The sequence below is a fragment of the Cryptomeria japonica genome, chromosome 7 (genome assembly GCF_030272615.1).
Source record: "Cryptomeria japonica chromosome 7, Sugi_1.0, whole genome shotgun sequence".
In the NCBI taxonomy this organism is placed as follows: Eukaryota; Viridiplantae; Streptophyta; class Pinopsida; order Cupressales; family Cupressaceae; genus Cryptomeria; species Cryptomeria japonica.
The window spans coordinates 659,527,428-659,545,067 of record NC_081411.1 but is presented as its reverse complement, the minus strand read 5'-3'; the positions used below and the strand labels follow the sequence as shown (position 1 = coordinate 659,545,067).

Below are 17,640 nucleotides of genomic sequence, written 5' to 3'. Positions count from 1 at the left end.
TTAAAGAAGTTTGAAATGGAGAATTGTAAACTGGTTGCTACCCCTTTAATCGTTGGTTGGTTGTAAATTGAGCAAAGATGATGTATCTCTGGATGTCGATTAGAAAAAGTATAGATCTATAATTGGAGGACTGTTATACTTAACTGCTTCTAGACCAGATATTATGTAGGTCGTTTGTTTTGTTGCAAGATTTCAAGCTAATCCGAAGCAGTCACATGAGCAAGCTGTAAAGAGGACTTTTAGGTATTTGAAAGGGACTTGTTGTGACGTTTTCACACATCGCCCCATTGCAAATGGGGACCCATGTTTTTTGCTCGTTTTGCTCGTTTTCGCTTTGCTTTTTCTAGGGTTTTGTTAGTTAGTTGGTCGTCTGGGTTTAGGGTCAAACCTTAGGGTTTTAAATTTTGTCTTTTCAGGCCAAAATCCAGTCGGTTTTGGGAGCTTTTTGATTTTCCTTTTCTAGAATGCAAATTTTGAATGCAATGAATTCGCCAGAATGGTCTAATTTTCAATTGGAATGTTGATGCAGAGCTTAAATTTGCCTAAGTGTTGAAGATGAAATGTGAATTTTTGTCCAATTGAATATTTTTGACCAAATTTTGACATTTTTGATTTTTGATCCTAGGCATCTCAAATGATTTGTTTTCGCCTTGTGAAGTGTTAAAATGTGTAAAATCATGTTATTTTGGCCTGTAGGAGCAAAATCGCTCCTGTCCCTCAGTGAAGGACGGGAGCTCGTTTTCAAATATCTTACTATTCCTGCAGGGTCAAGATGAATTACGAATTGGAAGTGATGGAGAAAGGCGAGATCTTTCCATTGAATATAAATTGAAGATTTTCATGGGCACAGAAATGCCTCCAGGAGCAAAATCGCTCCTGTCCCTCAGTGAAGGACCGGAGCTTAAAATCAAATATTGCTTTGTCCTTGCAGGATTTTAACGTCTTGACGATGTGAAAAGGTCCAAAGAGGTACATTTTATCAAATGAATATAACTTGAAGTGCTGTCGGGGAGATCACATGGATAAGCAAGTCCGGCTTGAGTGAGGTCCTGATCCTGAAATTTGGCTAAGTCTAGAATGTCCTGACCCTGAAATTTGACTAAGTCTGGAAACTGAAAAAACCTCCAAAAACTAGATTTTGCAATATAACTCCTGGAGGTCTGAAACCACTCTCAAACATCCTGAAAGTATATATGGAATATAACTTAAAGTATAAGAAAGAAGAAACATAGAAGGAAATGTCACTTATACTTAAATGTTATATTCCATTAAAATTATCCTGATAAAGAGTGCGAAAAGTCAAATTTCGCTCGTGTCCTTCTCCAAGGGTCCAGAGCGAAAAGCGCTCCTGTCCCTCTCCAAGGGACCAAGGCGAATCGCTCGTGTCCCTCACCAAGGGACCAGACCGAAAATGCCTAGTTAGGCCATTCCTGACCTTGTTTGGACGAATCGAGACATCAAAGGCATGGTGAAGGACGAAATGAGCATGATAGAGCATCCAGACTTGATCAAAAACAATGAGATGATGAAGTTTTGCCTAGAGGGTCAAATTCGCTCCTGTCCCTCACTGAAGGACCAGAGCGAAATTCTTCATAAGGTACGATCTAGGCAAAGATCAAGCAAATTTTATGTTCGAAGGCAAGAAAGGAGGTCAATCGAACCCGTTGAAGACAAATTGAAGATTATCAAACGTCAACAAAGGACCAAAATGCTTAAGTTCGCTCCTGTCCCTCAGGAAGGGACCAGAGCGATTTTTGATATAATTGATTTTCTTGCAAAGTTACAAACAATGTCAAGGCATGAACAAATGGAGTGAAGAAAGACGAATCCGTTGAATATAGACTTGGAACCTGACAAAGTGAGATAAAGGCTACAAAAGGAGGATCGCTCCTGTCCCTCTCCAAGGGACCAGGGCGATACAATGGTGATGTTACTTCCTATGCAAGTTCAAGGTCGATCCAAGTCAAGACAAGGTGGCGAGGGACATTTCAAGGCGTCTTTAGCAAGCACAAACATTAAAAGGTCGTCACAATGATGAAATTCGCATCCTAGGACATAGATCGCTCCTGTCCCTCTCTAAGGGACCAGGGCGATGTTAGATGCATTGGTCATTTTGTGCAAGATTTACGTAAGAACAAGATTTCATAAGGTAATGCAAGGTCTAAGGCATCGTTTGAAGATAACATACAAGAGTTTTGAACGTCCAAACATTGCTAATCAAGGTAAAAAGCTCACATCGCTCCTGTCCTTTGGACAAGGACCAGGGCGATCCTATCAAGAGCACTCATATTCCTTCAAGATCAAAGCAAGGTGAGGTTAAGCGAGGCAAGGGACGACGTTTGGAGGACATCACAATGAAGATCGAAGATAAAAGGATGCATATTGAACGTGGAAATTTGAAGATCGCTCCTGTCCTTTGGACAAGGACCAGGGCGATGAACATCCAAAGACACTCATGAACGCATGCAAGGCAATCAAATTCGAAGAGCTCATCATGATGATTAATGTTGAACGTGGAGATGAAGGAGTTGAACGTGAAAAATGCAAAAATCAAGACAAAATCATGGATCGCTCCTGTCCCTCTCCAAGGGACCAGGGCGATGAGGTACGTCCCTCTCATTTTCATAGTTTTGGCGCCAAATAAGCAATTCAAATTTTCCTTAAATGCTAAGTTCGATAAAAAATTGAAAATCCTATTTAATTTGGCATTTAATGTGGCGTTGATCTTTTATTAATTATTTTGCCTTTATTAAAAATCGAAATTTGCAAATTAAAAACGTAAGGCATTAATAATTAATTAATTAATTAATAAAAATCGAATTTGAAGCGCTACAAAGGGAGATCGGCCTTGCTAAATCATTTAAAAATCATTTAAAAAATTGTTTTATATCCTCAAGTCGGCCTAAGGGATAAATGCAATCCAAGCGCTATATATGGGGAGTGGAAGATTTCATTTTCACATCATCATTTTATCCTTCTACATGCGAATTAAGGAAGACAAGGGAGAAGTGCGATTTGGAGTTTACTAATAAAGGTGGTGCGATATCTTGGAGACTTCGTTGGAGCGAATTTGTCAAGGATTGAAGACCACGTCAAAGGTGCGAGACTAGGAGGATTTGTTAAGGCGAACTTGAAGATCCATTTGAGCGAATTGTCAAAGAGGCAAGACTTGAAGATCACGTTGAAATCCAAAGGTGGTGAAATTGATCTTTTGAGGAGATAACATTGAAGACTATTTATACCTCAATTTCGCCTAGGCGAATTTTATTCATTTTGCATTTTAGAGTTAAGCTCTCAAGTAAGGTATGGCAAGATCTCTTGTTTTAATTTCAAATTTTGATTGTCATTGCCTTAATTTTGAAATTTTGTTTTTCCTTAGCTCAGTCTTTTTTAGGAAATGATTAATAAAGGACTTATCATTAAGTTTCCTAAAATTTGCTCTCTAATTTATGTTATGTATTGCAAAATCATGTTACTAATTTTGAAATGTTGTGTAGGCATCAAATGGAGGTCTCTTCAAGGAAAATCAAGCCGGATCAAGGACGGTCTTCGCCAGGACGATCAAGCCAGGACATGGACGACCTTCTTTGGACTAACATCATCAAGGGCAATCCAGCGTTCCAAGGCGAGGTACATCATCTTCCTGCACATCAAGGACGCAAGGAGTTAGAACAAGGGCTCGTTGAAGAAGCAAAATAGATCCAGAGGAATTAATTAAAGCAAGTTTCTCAACAACATCAAGATGAATACCTACCAAGTTACAAGTGTCAGATGAGGTGGCGTCCTAGTCATCATTTCTCCAGTCAGTGTGTTCCACCTCAGCATGACCAGATTCAATGTACTTAACTCATGGAAGGTGGCACAAACTCCGATGTACCTACCCTGGCGGTCCATTGGTCGATTTTTCTAGAAGGGACATGTGTCCAAGCAATACAATTTTATCATTGGTCAAACATTAAATGTTATGTAATGGTTGTAACAAACCCTAATTAGGGTTTTCATTGTAAAATCTTGGCCATTGATCTTGAATTGATCTAAGCCATCAAATTGTATTGTGGGCACTATATAAGCCCAAACATTTCATTTGTAAAGGATGATTAGAGAGAGTTGTAAATAGTTGGAAGAGTTAGAATATAGTTGATAGAATAGCAATTAGAGTAGAATAGGAGGACAAGGCAAGAAATTGTTGCCATTGATTGTAAACAAACTCCATTTTCATTGAAGTAATGGTGAAATATGTCGTTTTTCTTGCAATTTGCATGGTTTCTTGTTGAGTCTTCAATCTTAGATGGTAAATGATTAGATGAATGGAGGAAATGTGATTGATTAATGGTGGAATTCGTACATCCATACTACTAGCAGTTTGTTGATTGCAGACTTGCCTTGCGTAGTCAACTGGATCATTCAGCCTAAGCTCAATTTCAAATTGTCGCCTCTTCATTGATATGCATCAACTTGGATGGTATCTATGCCTGCGGTGATGATTTGAACATCATAAAGCTCCCCTTAGAAGATCGCACTAGTCTTGTGTAGATGTTCCATTGATGTCAAAACAAGACCTAGTTAGAGTTTCATCAAAAATCCAATCATTGCTCCTACATTCTTAGTATTAGGATTAGATCCTCTCTTCGCCCTTATCCTTTTTCTATTTTTCAAATCCAAGTTAGTAAGAGCCTGTGTCCAGCAAAGCAGATCGGAAGTTCAATGTAAGTCCCCTTGTGATTCCAGCAAATCACATCATACCACTGGAGCTTGTCCACACGTGGAGACCCCACTAAAAGAACCTTGGAGTCTACCTAACTGATCCTTTACGCGAATCTTCAGCAGTTAGAGACTATTTTCTCAAGAGAGGATAAGATGCCTTTAGGTATTTTATTCTGTGTATGATTGTGTACAAAATACACGTCAACAGGACTCCAGATTTTGGTCTTTGTTTTAAGAAAGATGGAGATTTCATGCTGAAATATTATACACATGCAGATTGGGCTGAAAGTGTTGATGATAGGAAAAAGTACTAGTGGTGGCGCATTTTTCTGAGAAGACAAGTTGGTTTCTTGGTTAAGTAAGAAGTAGGATTCAATATCTTTATCTATTATAGAAGCAGAATACATTGCAGCTGCATCATGCTATACTCAAGTTATGTGGATGAAACAAACTCTTAAGGATATTAGAGTGGTATATGATGAAGCTATTTCTATCATGTAGCTATTCCTATCATGTGTGATAATACCAATGCTATAAATATCTCAAAGAATCTAGTAATGCATTCAAGGACAAATCATATCTGAATCAGTTATCATTTCTTAAGGGAAAAGGTTGCCAAAAAGGAAGTCAGAATGGAGTATATTTCTACAAAAGAACAAGTTGCAGATATTTTCACTAAGGTGTTGGCGAAGGATACCTTTGAGTATCTTAGGCAGAAACTAGATGTCATTGCCCCTCCTTTTTCAAACTAGATGCATTATAGTGGTGCATCTTTCTAGGGGGAGATTTAGAGCTTATCCTTTATCTCCTAGATTTAAGTTGTTGTTGCTCTTAGGGGTAGCAATGGAGTATGTGTTGGATGATCACTATATTGTGTTCTACCCTTTGTCTTTGATGTCAAAGGGGGAGAGAACTTGTTGATAGAGAGAGAGTTGAACTGATATGTTCGAGTGTTGCCATCAATGACAAAGGGGGAGATTTTTGGAAGTATGAGTTTGTATGGTTGTCTTTTATGTCAAACTTGGTTATCCGGATGGGTTTTGGTCCGAATATGCTCTCGGTTATTGTAGTTATGTTTTGGGTTGTAGATTGAGTTTGATATTTTGGTGTTGGTTGTGGTATTTTGATTTGGATAGTTATTTCTGTTTTTTGGCAGTAAGAGTATCCGTCAGATTGGTCCGGAAAGTCTTCGGTGGCCTTTGGATATGTTGTAGTTTGTGTTGCAGTTTTGTGGATGTGATTTTATGGCTCGTATAGTATTTCAGTGTGCTTCCCTGGTGGATTCTCTGTTCCGTAAGAGAGCTTTGTTAATTTATTTAGTTGTGTTGTAAGTTCGGTGTGTCCAATTGGGCTATCTTGATTGGATCATGTTCTTTGGTCTAGATTTGTTTTGGAGAATGAGTTAGAGTATTGTTTTGGGTCTCACCTTGGCATGTGGAGATTCGTGTGGGATAATGTGCATCAGAAGATGTCTTTTGACCGATTGTTTGATGAGTTCTATTGCCTATCTACACATTACGTTTGATGGTGACTTTGGAGGATGAGTTAGCATGTGCAGATCGTTGGATTCATCTTGGTAGGATGTGTTACAATGTATTTGGGTCCCCTCTTTCTCATGGAGTGGACCGCTTTGAGTATTTTTGGTCCGGGTGGCTTATTTTATGCAATATTGCTTATTCTGATTATGGCCGACCCTTAGTTAAAGTTTTTGATGATCTATCTTATATTTAAGGAATGAGGTTGTATGAGTTGTATATGGAATGTGTGTGAATTGATGAGAGGTGTATGCGAATGATATGCAAGCAGATTTGAGTTTCTGATTGGTCGAAAGTCAGTTTGCGAGGAGCTTTAAAGGTGATATATTCAGGTAGATAGTGTGCAGAGACAGTGACAGAGTTCAGAGATGTTTCCCATGATATTGGTTGCTTGATCCTGTTGTTGAAGGACAATTTCATGTCTAGGAGATCCTTCTCATATTAGTTCTGCTATTTCTTCTGTTGCTGAATGACAGTGTCTTTTAGCAGCATTTTGTATCTTGCCCTGAAGCAGTGTGCCTCAGCTATGCAAGTCCTTATATCTTGCCCTAAGGTAGTGTGCCTTAGCTTGCAAGTCCTTCAGGTGCTGTTGTTCCTTGGCAGTGAGCCTAAAACATTGTAATCATTCATATTGTGAGTTAGATTCTCACAGTGGTTTTTCCCTATTTGGGTTTTCCATGTAAATCTGGTGTTCTTGTGTTGATGGTTGATGTGCTTTTAGTATTATTGTTGAATGGTTGAATGTTGTCTATTATTTATCTGTTTTGAAGTTCTGGACTGATTCACCCTCCCTCTTAGTCTTGCGTTGGGTTCAATGGCTAGCTTGTTGTATAGTGGATAATTTATAAGGGTGTACTATGGAGAGATTTTTTGATTTTCTTTTCTACCCATTTCCTGGTTTACATTTCCCGTTATTATATTTCTTTTTTTTTTTTTCATGTGGGACCCATTGCCATTGGCTTATGTCTTTCAACTTTTTTAATTTGTTGAACTTTTTGATTTATAATTTTATGCAACATAGATAAGGTTCTTTGTAGCATTCATTACAACATGTATTGATAGGTTCTAGATCAGTTTTTTTTAGTAATTTCACCATACTTGCTCATACCTTTATTGAACAAGTTCAGTTTTGGCAATTTTGTGAGGGTTGCATTATCAATCATAATAATAGCTTCAATCACACTAGCTCAAATTTTCTGAATTGTTCTCTTGATTTTCTTGAAATTTAAAGGACTCTTTTCTTCTTATTGTCTCCTACTAGTTCATTTTTCTTAGCCTCTATGGCTTCAATAATATTTCAGTAAGGTGGAAACATTTTAGAGTGCTTTATTTTCTGATTCAACAAATCACTGAGAGAATTTGTCTCATCTTCAAAACATGGATGCAATTCCAAGATTCCTTTGATGTTCATTTCTTTGGGGCCTTAATCAATTGTCTCCATCCACTTGTCTTTGAAGTTCAAATATGATGAATTTGAGTGTGATGCCCAAATATGATGAATTTGAGTGGGTAAAAATACACCTAAAAATATTTTTTATGTTAACAAACACAATATTAACAATGTTGCAATGGATGAGTGCACACATACATAAGTGTTTTTGTTCCCTCAACAACAGCAACATGAACACCAATACACTTGTAGAAGAGACATTTTGGTGACACACAAGGAGGTACACAATGTCATCTCAACAAGAGAGTGGAAATCATCCCAATGTGATACACTCTCCAAAGTAGGAGCACAACACACATGAGTAAAGAGTTTTTACCAACTCAATCTATCAAGTAGGCATGCAACACAACACAACAATAGTATGCATAACAATGAAAGACAACCCAAGTGAGACAACTCACCACAAGGGTAAAAAAAGGAATAGAGACAAAGTCCAACTAAACCCAACACACATATAGGGGAGATAGGGTCTCAACCTACACCAAGTGAATAGGTATTCAAACACATCACCATAGATAAAGCAAGAAACTAAAGCAATTGTAACAAGACAAATCATTTACCAATTACTTATTTCAAACATAAATAAAAAAGAACAAGAATTAAGCAAAAACATTAATTCCTTTCCAATTCCACAATCATATAAAGAATGAATGAGAATGACGTTTATCATTCTTCCACAATCCCTTCTTCAAACAAAGCAACACTAGGAAACCCCCTCTTAATCACTAGCTCATCCAATGTTGTTCTTTCTTCACAAGAGAATAAAATGTGATAAAAGATAACGGAAACACACTCAACACTCATTTTAATTATTCTAGGATGTTTAGACAAACATAGTGGTTTCTAGGGGTAAAGTCTCAAGTTCAAAGATTTCTTGGAACCACCAAAAACTATCCAACTACTGGTGTTCGCCTCTCCTCATAGTCAAGTGTTGGGTCTAGTGTCTAGGTGGTGAATAAGGTGTTAGCCCTTATTAGATAGGTGAACTTGGTTGGGTTTTTTTACAATGGATTGAACCACCAAAATTACATGAAGCTGACAACTATGCTAGTGAGGGTCTCTAGAGGCAAAAGAGAATAGTGATAAATACCCTTGATGAAGTTATTTGTTCCGTTGGCAATGAAAAGTTTTTTTGTGCTTTGAAGATCCTCATGCCTAAAAGAGATGACCAACCTGCTTTGGTAAGTAACGATCTGCTTGAGGAGGGAGATTGCATTATGAATATTTATGATGCATTACAACTTGATTATCTACCAGTTTTTGGAATCCCTGCTGTTTTTATGAATAACATCAAACTACAACTAATACAAGTAGGCTGACGTGTCCCTGAAGGGGAGCAAATTGCATTTATGATGATTGAAGGCTAATTCATCATCTACAGATTATTTTAATTTTTGCCCATGAAGTGGCCTATTACTCCAAATTGATGATCTCAGCAGCTTGTTTGTAAGTGGTATCTGACCAAATCTTGGTGCTTGTATATTCTAAAAACGTTGTATAACTGTATCCATAGAAACTATAGAGTAGGTTAAGCATTGCAATACAGATATTGAAAGTTCTATTGTTTCTGAGGTAATATATATTATTAGGTATATCATGTACAATTTGATGTATATAAGTGGTTGCACATGCATATTAGCACATAAATGTTAGGAGACTTATTAGAGTGGTTGCTCTTGTGCGATGTGATATGTTTTAGTAAGATATGTGCATGGGTCTAGTCAGCACATTGGGGACTGTTTTCTGAGCTTTTGTTTGCTCTTATTTGTTAACATTGGGCGAGAGGCTTAGAATGGCTGTGAAAATAAGAGAAAGTTCAAAATCCTCATACACGAGGTTCAAAATAAGAGAATGCTGAATCCAGGATCTCCATTTATTGACTTTTAGAAACACAAAGACTGGAAAATCCTGTATATGTATTATGAAGATTTAAGAGAGCAGAGATCTGAAAATCAGATTATGACAGGTTTTGGTAGAATAAAAGCTGGTATAAATGCTAACTTCTAGAAAATTTACCATGTAATTCCATGGGCAGGCATATATACACAAGATGAATTTGTAAGGGATATCAAGCTATCGAAAGGAGGAAAAGTAGCAAGCGGATTGTTGATAAGTCATAACTTATTGAAGCATAGTATATGTATAGGTAACTTCTGTTATTTAAGGTTTTGCCTTTGAAAGAAAGGAAGTTGTCTCATGGTATTTGAACTACTTAAATATGTTATGCATTTTCAGATTGAAATCATTATTTGGATCAAATCTGGGGGCCATTTGTATAATAGGCCTTCAAATGGGGTTTAAACATTTGAGTGAACAACCAAAATTACAGCAAGTGGAGATCTATGCTAGCAAGGGTATCTAGAGGCGAAATAGAGTGGTGAGAAATACCACCCTTGCGAAGTCATTTATTTCATTGGCGAGTTTTTAGTGTGTTTTTAAGATCCTTGTGCCTAAAAGAGAGGACCGGCCTTCTTTGGTTAGGAGTCTTAGGACCAATCTGCTTGAGGAGGGAGATTGCATTATGAAGATTAGTGATCCATTCCAAATTAATTACATATGATTTTTTGGAATCTCTTTTGTTTTTTTTGAATAACATCAAACTGCAATTAGTACATTTATGACAGTTGAAGGCCAATTTATTATCTATAGATTAATTTTCCAATGGAGTGGTTTATTATTCCAAATCAATGATCTCAGCGGCTCGCTTGCAAGTGGTTTTTGACCAAATCTTGGTTGTATATTCTAAAAACATTGTATAACTGTATACATAGCAAATATAGTGGCAGCTAAGTGTTGGAATACATGTATATTGAAAGTTCTCTTGTTTTTGAGGTAATATATACAAATAATTATATCATGTACAATTTGATATATGTAAGTGGTTACCCATTCATATTAGCACATTAGATGATTTATTACAGTGGTTGATTTTGTGAGATATGATAGGTTGTAGCAAGATTTGCATGTGCATGGGTCTATCCAGTGCATTGGGGACTGTTATCCGAGTTGTTGATTTTCGAATGACTATATATGTGGTCCATATGTCCTTGAGCATCACTTATGTTTGATTGCATGTCGTGTCTATTGGATGTTGTTGAGAGTTTGCTGGAATAATGTGTTGTCATTGATGTCAACATATTCTTCTGTGTATTCCAGTGTTGCAATTTGGTTTAATGAGTTGGTTTAGCCAGTGTTGATGAATACTAAGAGGGGGGGGGGGGGTGAATTAGTATACCGAAATCAGAGTTGTTGATTTTCGAATGAATATATATGTCGTCCATATGTTCTTGAGCATCACTTATGTTTGATTGCATGTCGTGTCTGTTGGATGTTACTGAGAGTTTGCTGGAATAATGTGTTGTCATTGATGTCAACATATTCTTCTGTGTATTCCAGTGTTGCAATTTGGTTGAATGAGTTGGTTTAGCCAGTGTTGATGAATACTAAGAGGGGGGGAGGTGAATTAGTATACCAAAAAATACTGAACTTAAACACTTAAACAGTCTAGTAGTAAACCGGTAAAACAGTTTAACAAACAAACCAGTTGACACACATGCAAACCAAATAGAAAATAAGGCATTCACCTACAGGTGCAGTAACACCATAACACAAGATATTTGACGTGGAAACCCAAATGGAAAAACCACAGTGAGATGAAACTCACAAGTAACTATTTGCAGAATAGAAACCAGACCGGTTAAGGTCATACAATGTTCCTTACCATAACAGATCCTGTTAGGAATCTCAATCTTTGTTAGGAGATAAGTCCGATTAAAAACTACCTTGCTAGAGGATTTTAGATCCACAGATGTGAACCACCTTGTTAGAGGATTTACAAAAGGCTTTATGGACCTACCCGGTTAAGGGCTTCAGACTTGTCGAAGTTGTGAGTGATCTAGCAAATAGCACAGATTGCTTGGTTAGATCCTTGATAGCTCGTTCTTAATGCATTCCAACATTACTTCAGTCTTCAACACATTCACACTCTTCCTTCTCTCGCAGACCTAAACTTCTCTTCTCTGATCACACTTACAAAAACTCATCAACCACTTTCAAAAACTCTTACAACCACCTAAAACCCTAGACATGATGTCCTTATAAAGGAATCTGATTTCATGTCGGTCCAATAGGTTTACAATACAATTTTCTAGGTTCAGTGCATCTAGACATATTTGGTAACACGACACAAAAAGCACCGCTAGAGTGTCGGCACCGCCAAACAATCGGTGGATGGTAACTCATTGCAAAATGCCGGTTGGTAACTCATCACAGAGTATTACCGGTCCATACAAAATACCGGTTTACGCAAAATACCGGTTGCCGGTTTGTCGAAAATGAAGACTGGGAAATATGTGTTCTGTCGCTTTGATCCTTTGTGCCACTTGAGATCCTCGAACCGCTTGGGGTCTTCATACTGCTTGAGATCGGTAAACACTTTCTGCAAAACACCGATAGTCTAAAGACTAACACATGATACCGGTTTGGAACAATTATTGGTTGAATATAATTCATACATTCAAAAAGTGATCTCATAGCAAGTGTGTGACCATCAATGACAATTACAACATAATCATCAAAAATGCCAACAAGTGTATCGCAGATGAGTTGATGAAGATTAAAGGGTTTTTGGTATGTTGTCTGTAGATGGTTCATTCCCATTTGCAGAGGTCTGCATGATGTTTTGATTGAGTTATGAGATTCGGTATTAAGGTTGATATTCAGCTGTTCGTGTTATTCGGTATTCTGGTTTGTGCTCCAAATTGCTTTGGAATTGCTATATCTTTAGTTGTAGATGTATAGGATGTGTTTTGGACGTTGATGTGTGTCCTCAGTTCGATTGGTTCATGATTTGGAAATCCACAAGCGAATCTTTCATGTTGACAGTCAGTTATGATGATGTTTTTGAGCTTTGGTAGTGAGATGATGACGATTCTAGTAATTCGAGTTGTTGCGGTTGTTGTGGTGCAATTCACGTTGCCTGTATCTCTAGATCATGTTCTATGCGTATTGGTGGTCCGCATTGATTATTGTGTGTGCTATTGAAGATTTTCTTTGTCTAGTGATGTTCTTTGTGTTATACGACATTCTTGGTGGTTGTAGCATGTTGTGGATGATTGAGGCATGATTGTTGAAGTTGTTGTGTATTTGCGGTGGTTGTTTGGGTCCAGATTATGTCTTAGCTGACATTGTTTTGGTCCGCATGCATTGTTGTAGCGCGTGAGGTTATTATTTTGTAATTTGTATTGAGGGTTTAGCCAACCTTGAAATATAGGTTGATGTCTTGTATAAATAAATGTAATAATCATGTAAGATGTATGTTTGCGATCTTTGAGGATGTGTATGATCGAGTTGTATGTGCGAACAAGTGATTTGATCTTTCGGAAGTGTGAAGGAGAGAAGAGAAGTGTTGCAGAGCAGACTGTGTGCTTAATCGGAACTGTACTCAGGCATATGGAGATGCTATTTTCACAGCTTATGTAATCCGGATTGTTGTTCGAATGCTTTTGTAAGTTAGTGAGACTTCTTGTAAGAAGTGAGCCTTCCCTAAAGGTTGTAGCTTTTCTGGGTTTCTTATTTGAGCAGTGAGCTCTAGGCAGTGTGCTTGAATGCATGTGTATTCCCATTGTAATATTTCATTTACTTCTAACAAGGTATTATCTCATTGGGGGTAAGTTCCCACAGTGGTTTTTCCCTTAATTGGGGTTTCCACGTCAAAAATCTTAGTATTGTGTGTTATTGATGTGGTGTTGTTTCATGCTTTAACTGTTAATTATCATATCTGATTTGTGGTTTAAGTTGTAGAAAGTTTTTGTGCAAACTGATTAACCCCCCCCCCCTCTCAGTTTGTTGCATTGTTGCCAACAATTGGTATCAGAGCTAGATCCCCCGAATGAAGCTTGACCGCTTGAGGAGATCCAGGATGGCAACCTTTGCTTTTAAGAAGGATAGTCTGAGATTTGATAGAACAAACTACACTCTTTGGAAAAGCCGGATGCAATGTCATTTGAGATGCATTGGAGAAGAGTACTGGAAGATTACTAAGAATGTATATAATGTTCCTTCTTAAGGGAGAAGTCTGAAGCATTAGAGAAGTTCAAAATTTTCAAAGCCAGAGTTGAGATTGAGACTGGATTGAAGTAGAAGTGTCTAAGATCTAACAGAGGTGGAGAATTCACTTCTGGCGAGTTTAATGCATATTGTGAAGAGTATGGAGTTAAGAGACAATTATTTGCTCCTAGGACACCACAACATAATGGTGTTGTGGAGAGGAAGAATAGAATAGTTCAAGAAGCCGCTAGAACCATGATGATTGAAGGAAATGTTTTTCATTTGTTTTGGAGAGAAGCTATGAGTGCTACGGTATACACTCTTAACCGAGTAAATGTCAAAGGTGATACTGGTAAGACTCCTTATGAGTTATGGTTTGGTCATGCTCCTATTGTTAGGTATTTCAGAATTTTTGGTAGTAAACCCTATATCAAAAGAGATGAAGATCTTGGAAAGTTTGATGCTAGATGTGATGAAGGAATCTTTCTTGGTTATTCTACAAAGAGTAAGGCCTACCGATGTTATAATAAAAGATTGAGAAAGATTGTTGAAAGTGCTATTGTGAAGGTTGATGAAGGTAATGTAAGGCAGATTAGATCTTGCGGATATGATTATGATGATCAGGATGCTAGTTCAGATAAAGGAAAACAAGTGCAGACCCAAAGTCAAGTTCAGATTGCTCTAGAAAAGCCTGAGAATGAAGGTGATGCTAATGCAGAAGAAAGAGCTCAAGAGCTTGAAATTCAAGAAAATCCTAAGACTCCTAGGTATGTAAGGTTGAATCATTCAGAAAATCAGATTATTGGTGATAAGAATAAAGGTGTGATGACTAGGAGAAGACTCGCTGAAGAAATTTGTTTGATCTCTAAGATCGAGCTTAAAAATGCCGATAAAGCATGTAAAGATGAAAATTGGATTAAAGCTATGGAAGAAGAATTGAATCAAATTGAGAAAAATGATACATGGATTCTTGTTCCTAGACCTAAGGATAAAAATGTAATTGGAACTAAATGGGTATTCCGGAATAAGTTGAATGAATAGGGCGAAGTTGTTCGAAATAAACCTAGGCTTGTTTGTAAAGGTTATTCACAGATGGAAGGAATTGACTATGATGAGACCTTTGCTCCAGTAGCTAGAATTGAAGCTTTTAGATTATTTCTTGCCTATGCTGCTCACAAAGATTTAAAGGTTTATCAGATGGATGTCAAATCAACCTTTCTTAATGGTGAGTTGGAAGAAGAAGTCTACATTGAGCAACCAGACGGATTTCAGCTGACAGATGAAAAGGACATGGTTTGCTGGTTGAAGAAAGCATTGTATGGATTGAAGCAAGCCCCTAGAGCCTGGTATGCCAGATTGGATAAGTATTTGATGAAGCTTGGATTCAATAAAGATACTTTTGAGTATCTCAGGGAGAAGTTAGAGGTAATTGCCCCTCCCGATAAGAACTAAGATGCATGGATTTGCATCAGTCCGGTGAACTTCACAGAGATATCTTGTGATTCAGATTGATGAGCGAGGCTGCTTCTCAGGGGGAGTAGTTAGTGTTGGTGTTCAGATATACAAATTTGTGGGGAGAGAATCTTGATTCCCGAGCCTTTGTCATTGATGTCAAAGGGGGAGAGAAGCATGTGATAAATCCTAGAACATTTTGAGATTTGTAATTTGAGTTTTTTGTCTAAGGGGGAGCTGATCCGTGTGATTTTGATGGAGATAACTGAGAGATAATTTCTTTCTTTACATTGATTGTTTTTCACATTCATATGTTGCCATCAATGCCAAAGGGAGAGATTGTTGGATGTTGCTGAGAGTTTGCTGGAATAATGTGTTGTCATTGATGTCAACATATTCTTCTGTATATTCTAGTGTTGCAGTTTGGTTGAATGAGTTGGTTTAGCCTGTGTATTGCAGATGAGCTGATAAAGATTAAAGGGTTTCTGTTATGTTGTCTATAGATGGTTCATTCCCATTTGCAGAGGTCTACATGATGTTTTGATCAAGTTATGAGATCCGGTATTGAGGTTGATATTTAGTTGTTTGTGTTATTCGATATTCTTGTTTGTGCTCTGAATTGCTATATCTTTAGTTGCAGATGTATTGGATGTGTTTTGGACGTTGATGTGTGTCCTCAGTTCGATTGGTTCATGATTTGGAAATCCACAAGCGAATATTTCATGTTGACAGTTAGTTATGTTGGTGTTTTTGAGCTTCGGTAGTGAGATGATGATGATTCTAGTAATCCGAGTTGTTCGGTTGTTGTGGTGCAATTCACGTTGCTTGTGAGTATCTCTAGATCGTGTTCTATGCGTATTGGTGGTCCGCATTGGTTATTGTGTGCATTATTGAAGTTTTTCTTTGTTTGGTGATGTTCTTCGTGTTATGCAACATTCTTGGTGGTTGTAGCGTGTTGCGGATGATCAAGGCGTGATTGTTGGAGGTGTTGCATATTTGTGGTGGTTGTTTGGGTCCAGACTATGTCTTAGACGACATTGTTTTGGTCCGCATGCATTGTTGTAGCGTGTGAGGTTATTATTTTGTAATTTGTATTGAGGGTTTAGCCAACCTTGAAATATAGGTTGATGTCTTGTATAAATAAATGTAATAATCATGTAAAATGTATGTTTGCGATCTTTGAGGGTGTGTATGATCGAGTTGTATGTGCGAACAAGTGATTTGATCTTTCGAAAGTGTGAAGGAGAGAAGAGAAGTGTTGCAGGGTAGACTGCGTGCTTAATCGGAACTATACTCAGGCATTTGGAGATGTTATTTTCATAGTTCATGTAATCCAAATTGTTTTTCGAATGCTTTTGTAAGTTAGTGAGACTTCCTCTAAGGCAGTAAGCCTTCCCTAAAGGTTGTAGCCTTTCGGGGTTTCTTATTTGAGCAGTGAGCTCTAGGTAGTATGCCTGAATGCATGTGCATTCCCAGTTGTAATATTTCGTTTACTCCTAACAGGGTATTATCTCATTGTAGGTAGGTTCCCACCGTGGTTTTTCCCTTAACCGTGTTTTCCACGTCAAAAATCTTGGTGTTATGTGTGTTATTGATTTGGTGTTGTTTCATGCTTTAACTGTTAATTATCAGATTTGATTTGTGGTTTAAGTTGCAAAAAGTTTTTGTGCAAACTGATTCACCACCCCCGCCTCTCAGTTTGCTGCATTGTTGCCAACAGTGGCTACGGAAATCCAGATAGGAAGTTGGAGAATTAGTAGTGCACAAAACCATTTGATAAGTTGTAAGCACTAAAGGAAGGTCTTGTGTCAAGTATTGCACAGATATAGTCTCGAATGTCATTGGAAAGACCACTATGGTAAGTGCCATTAGTTCAGGGATATGGCCTTCAGGCCTGATTCATAGAAGGTGGTCTCGATTGGAAGTTTAACTGATAACTCATCTTTGACATTATATCTCTATGATCAGTCAGTATTGAGCCTTCTACCATAAGTGATTGTATAAATCTACTCTCTCTCTCTCTCTCTCTCTCTCTCCCTCCCTCCTTCCTCATGCTAGAATTCCTTCTCTCCTTCGAGGTATTGGAAGATGGTCTAGACAATTGGATATGTATTTTAAGATACACCTGAAATCCATTGATCGATTCAACTGCAACATCGTTGTAAAGCTGTATCATATAGCACTTGAAATGTATCTAACACAAGTACATTGCAAGTGCATTCTACATTTCTATTCAAAGATTTAGTGTTTTGTTGCTTGCTCTAGGTGTCAGACTAGTCACACTGAAATTTTGCACGTTTATTGATTTCTGTCTAGGAAATAATGAACTCTGTAACAGCCAATGAATTTAATAATGAATTGAATTAAAGGTTTTGTTTTAATTATAATTTAATTCTAATTGCCATCATATGATGAGAAATGATGAGACATAAAGCTGATTGGATCTTTTCC

At 37.6% G+C, this 17,640-nt stretch overlaps 1 protein-coding gene across 3 annotated transcripts in view; it reads left to right on the top strand.

The window, feature by feature from the left end:
* LOC131071199 (cinnamoyl-CoA reductase 1) overlaps window positions 1-17,640 on the top strand; it is a 143,632-nt gene that overhangs the window by 43,436 nt on the left and 82,556 nt on the right. The window lies entirely within an intron of this gene.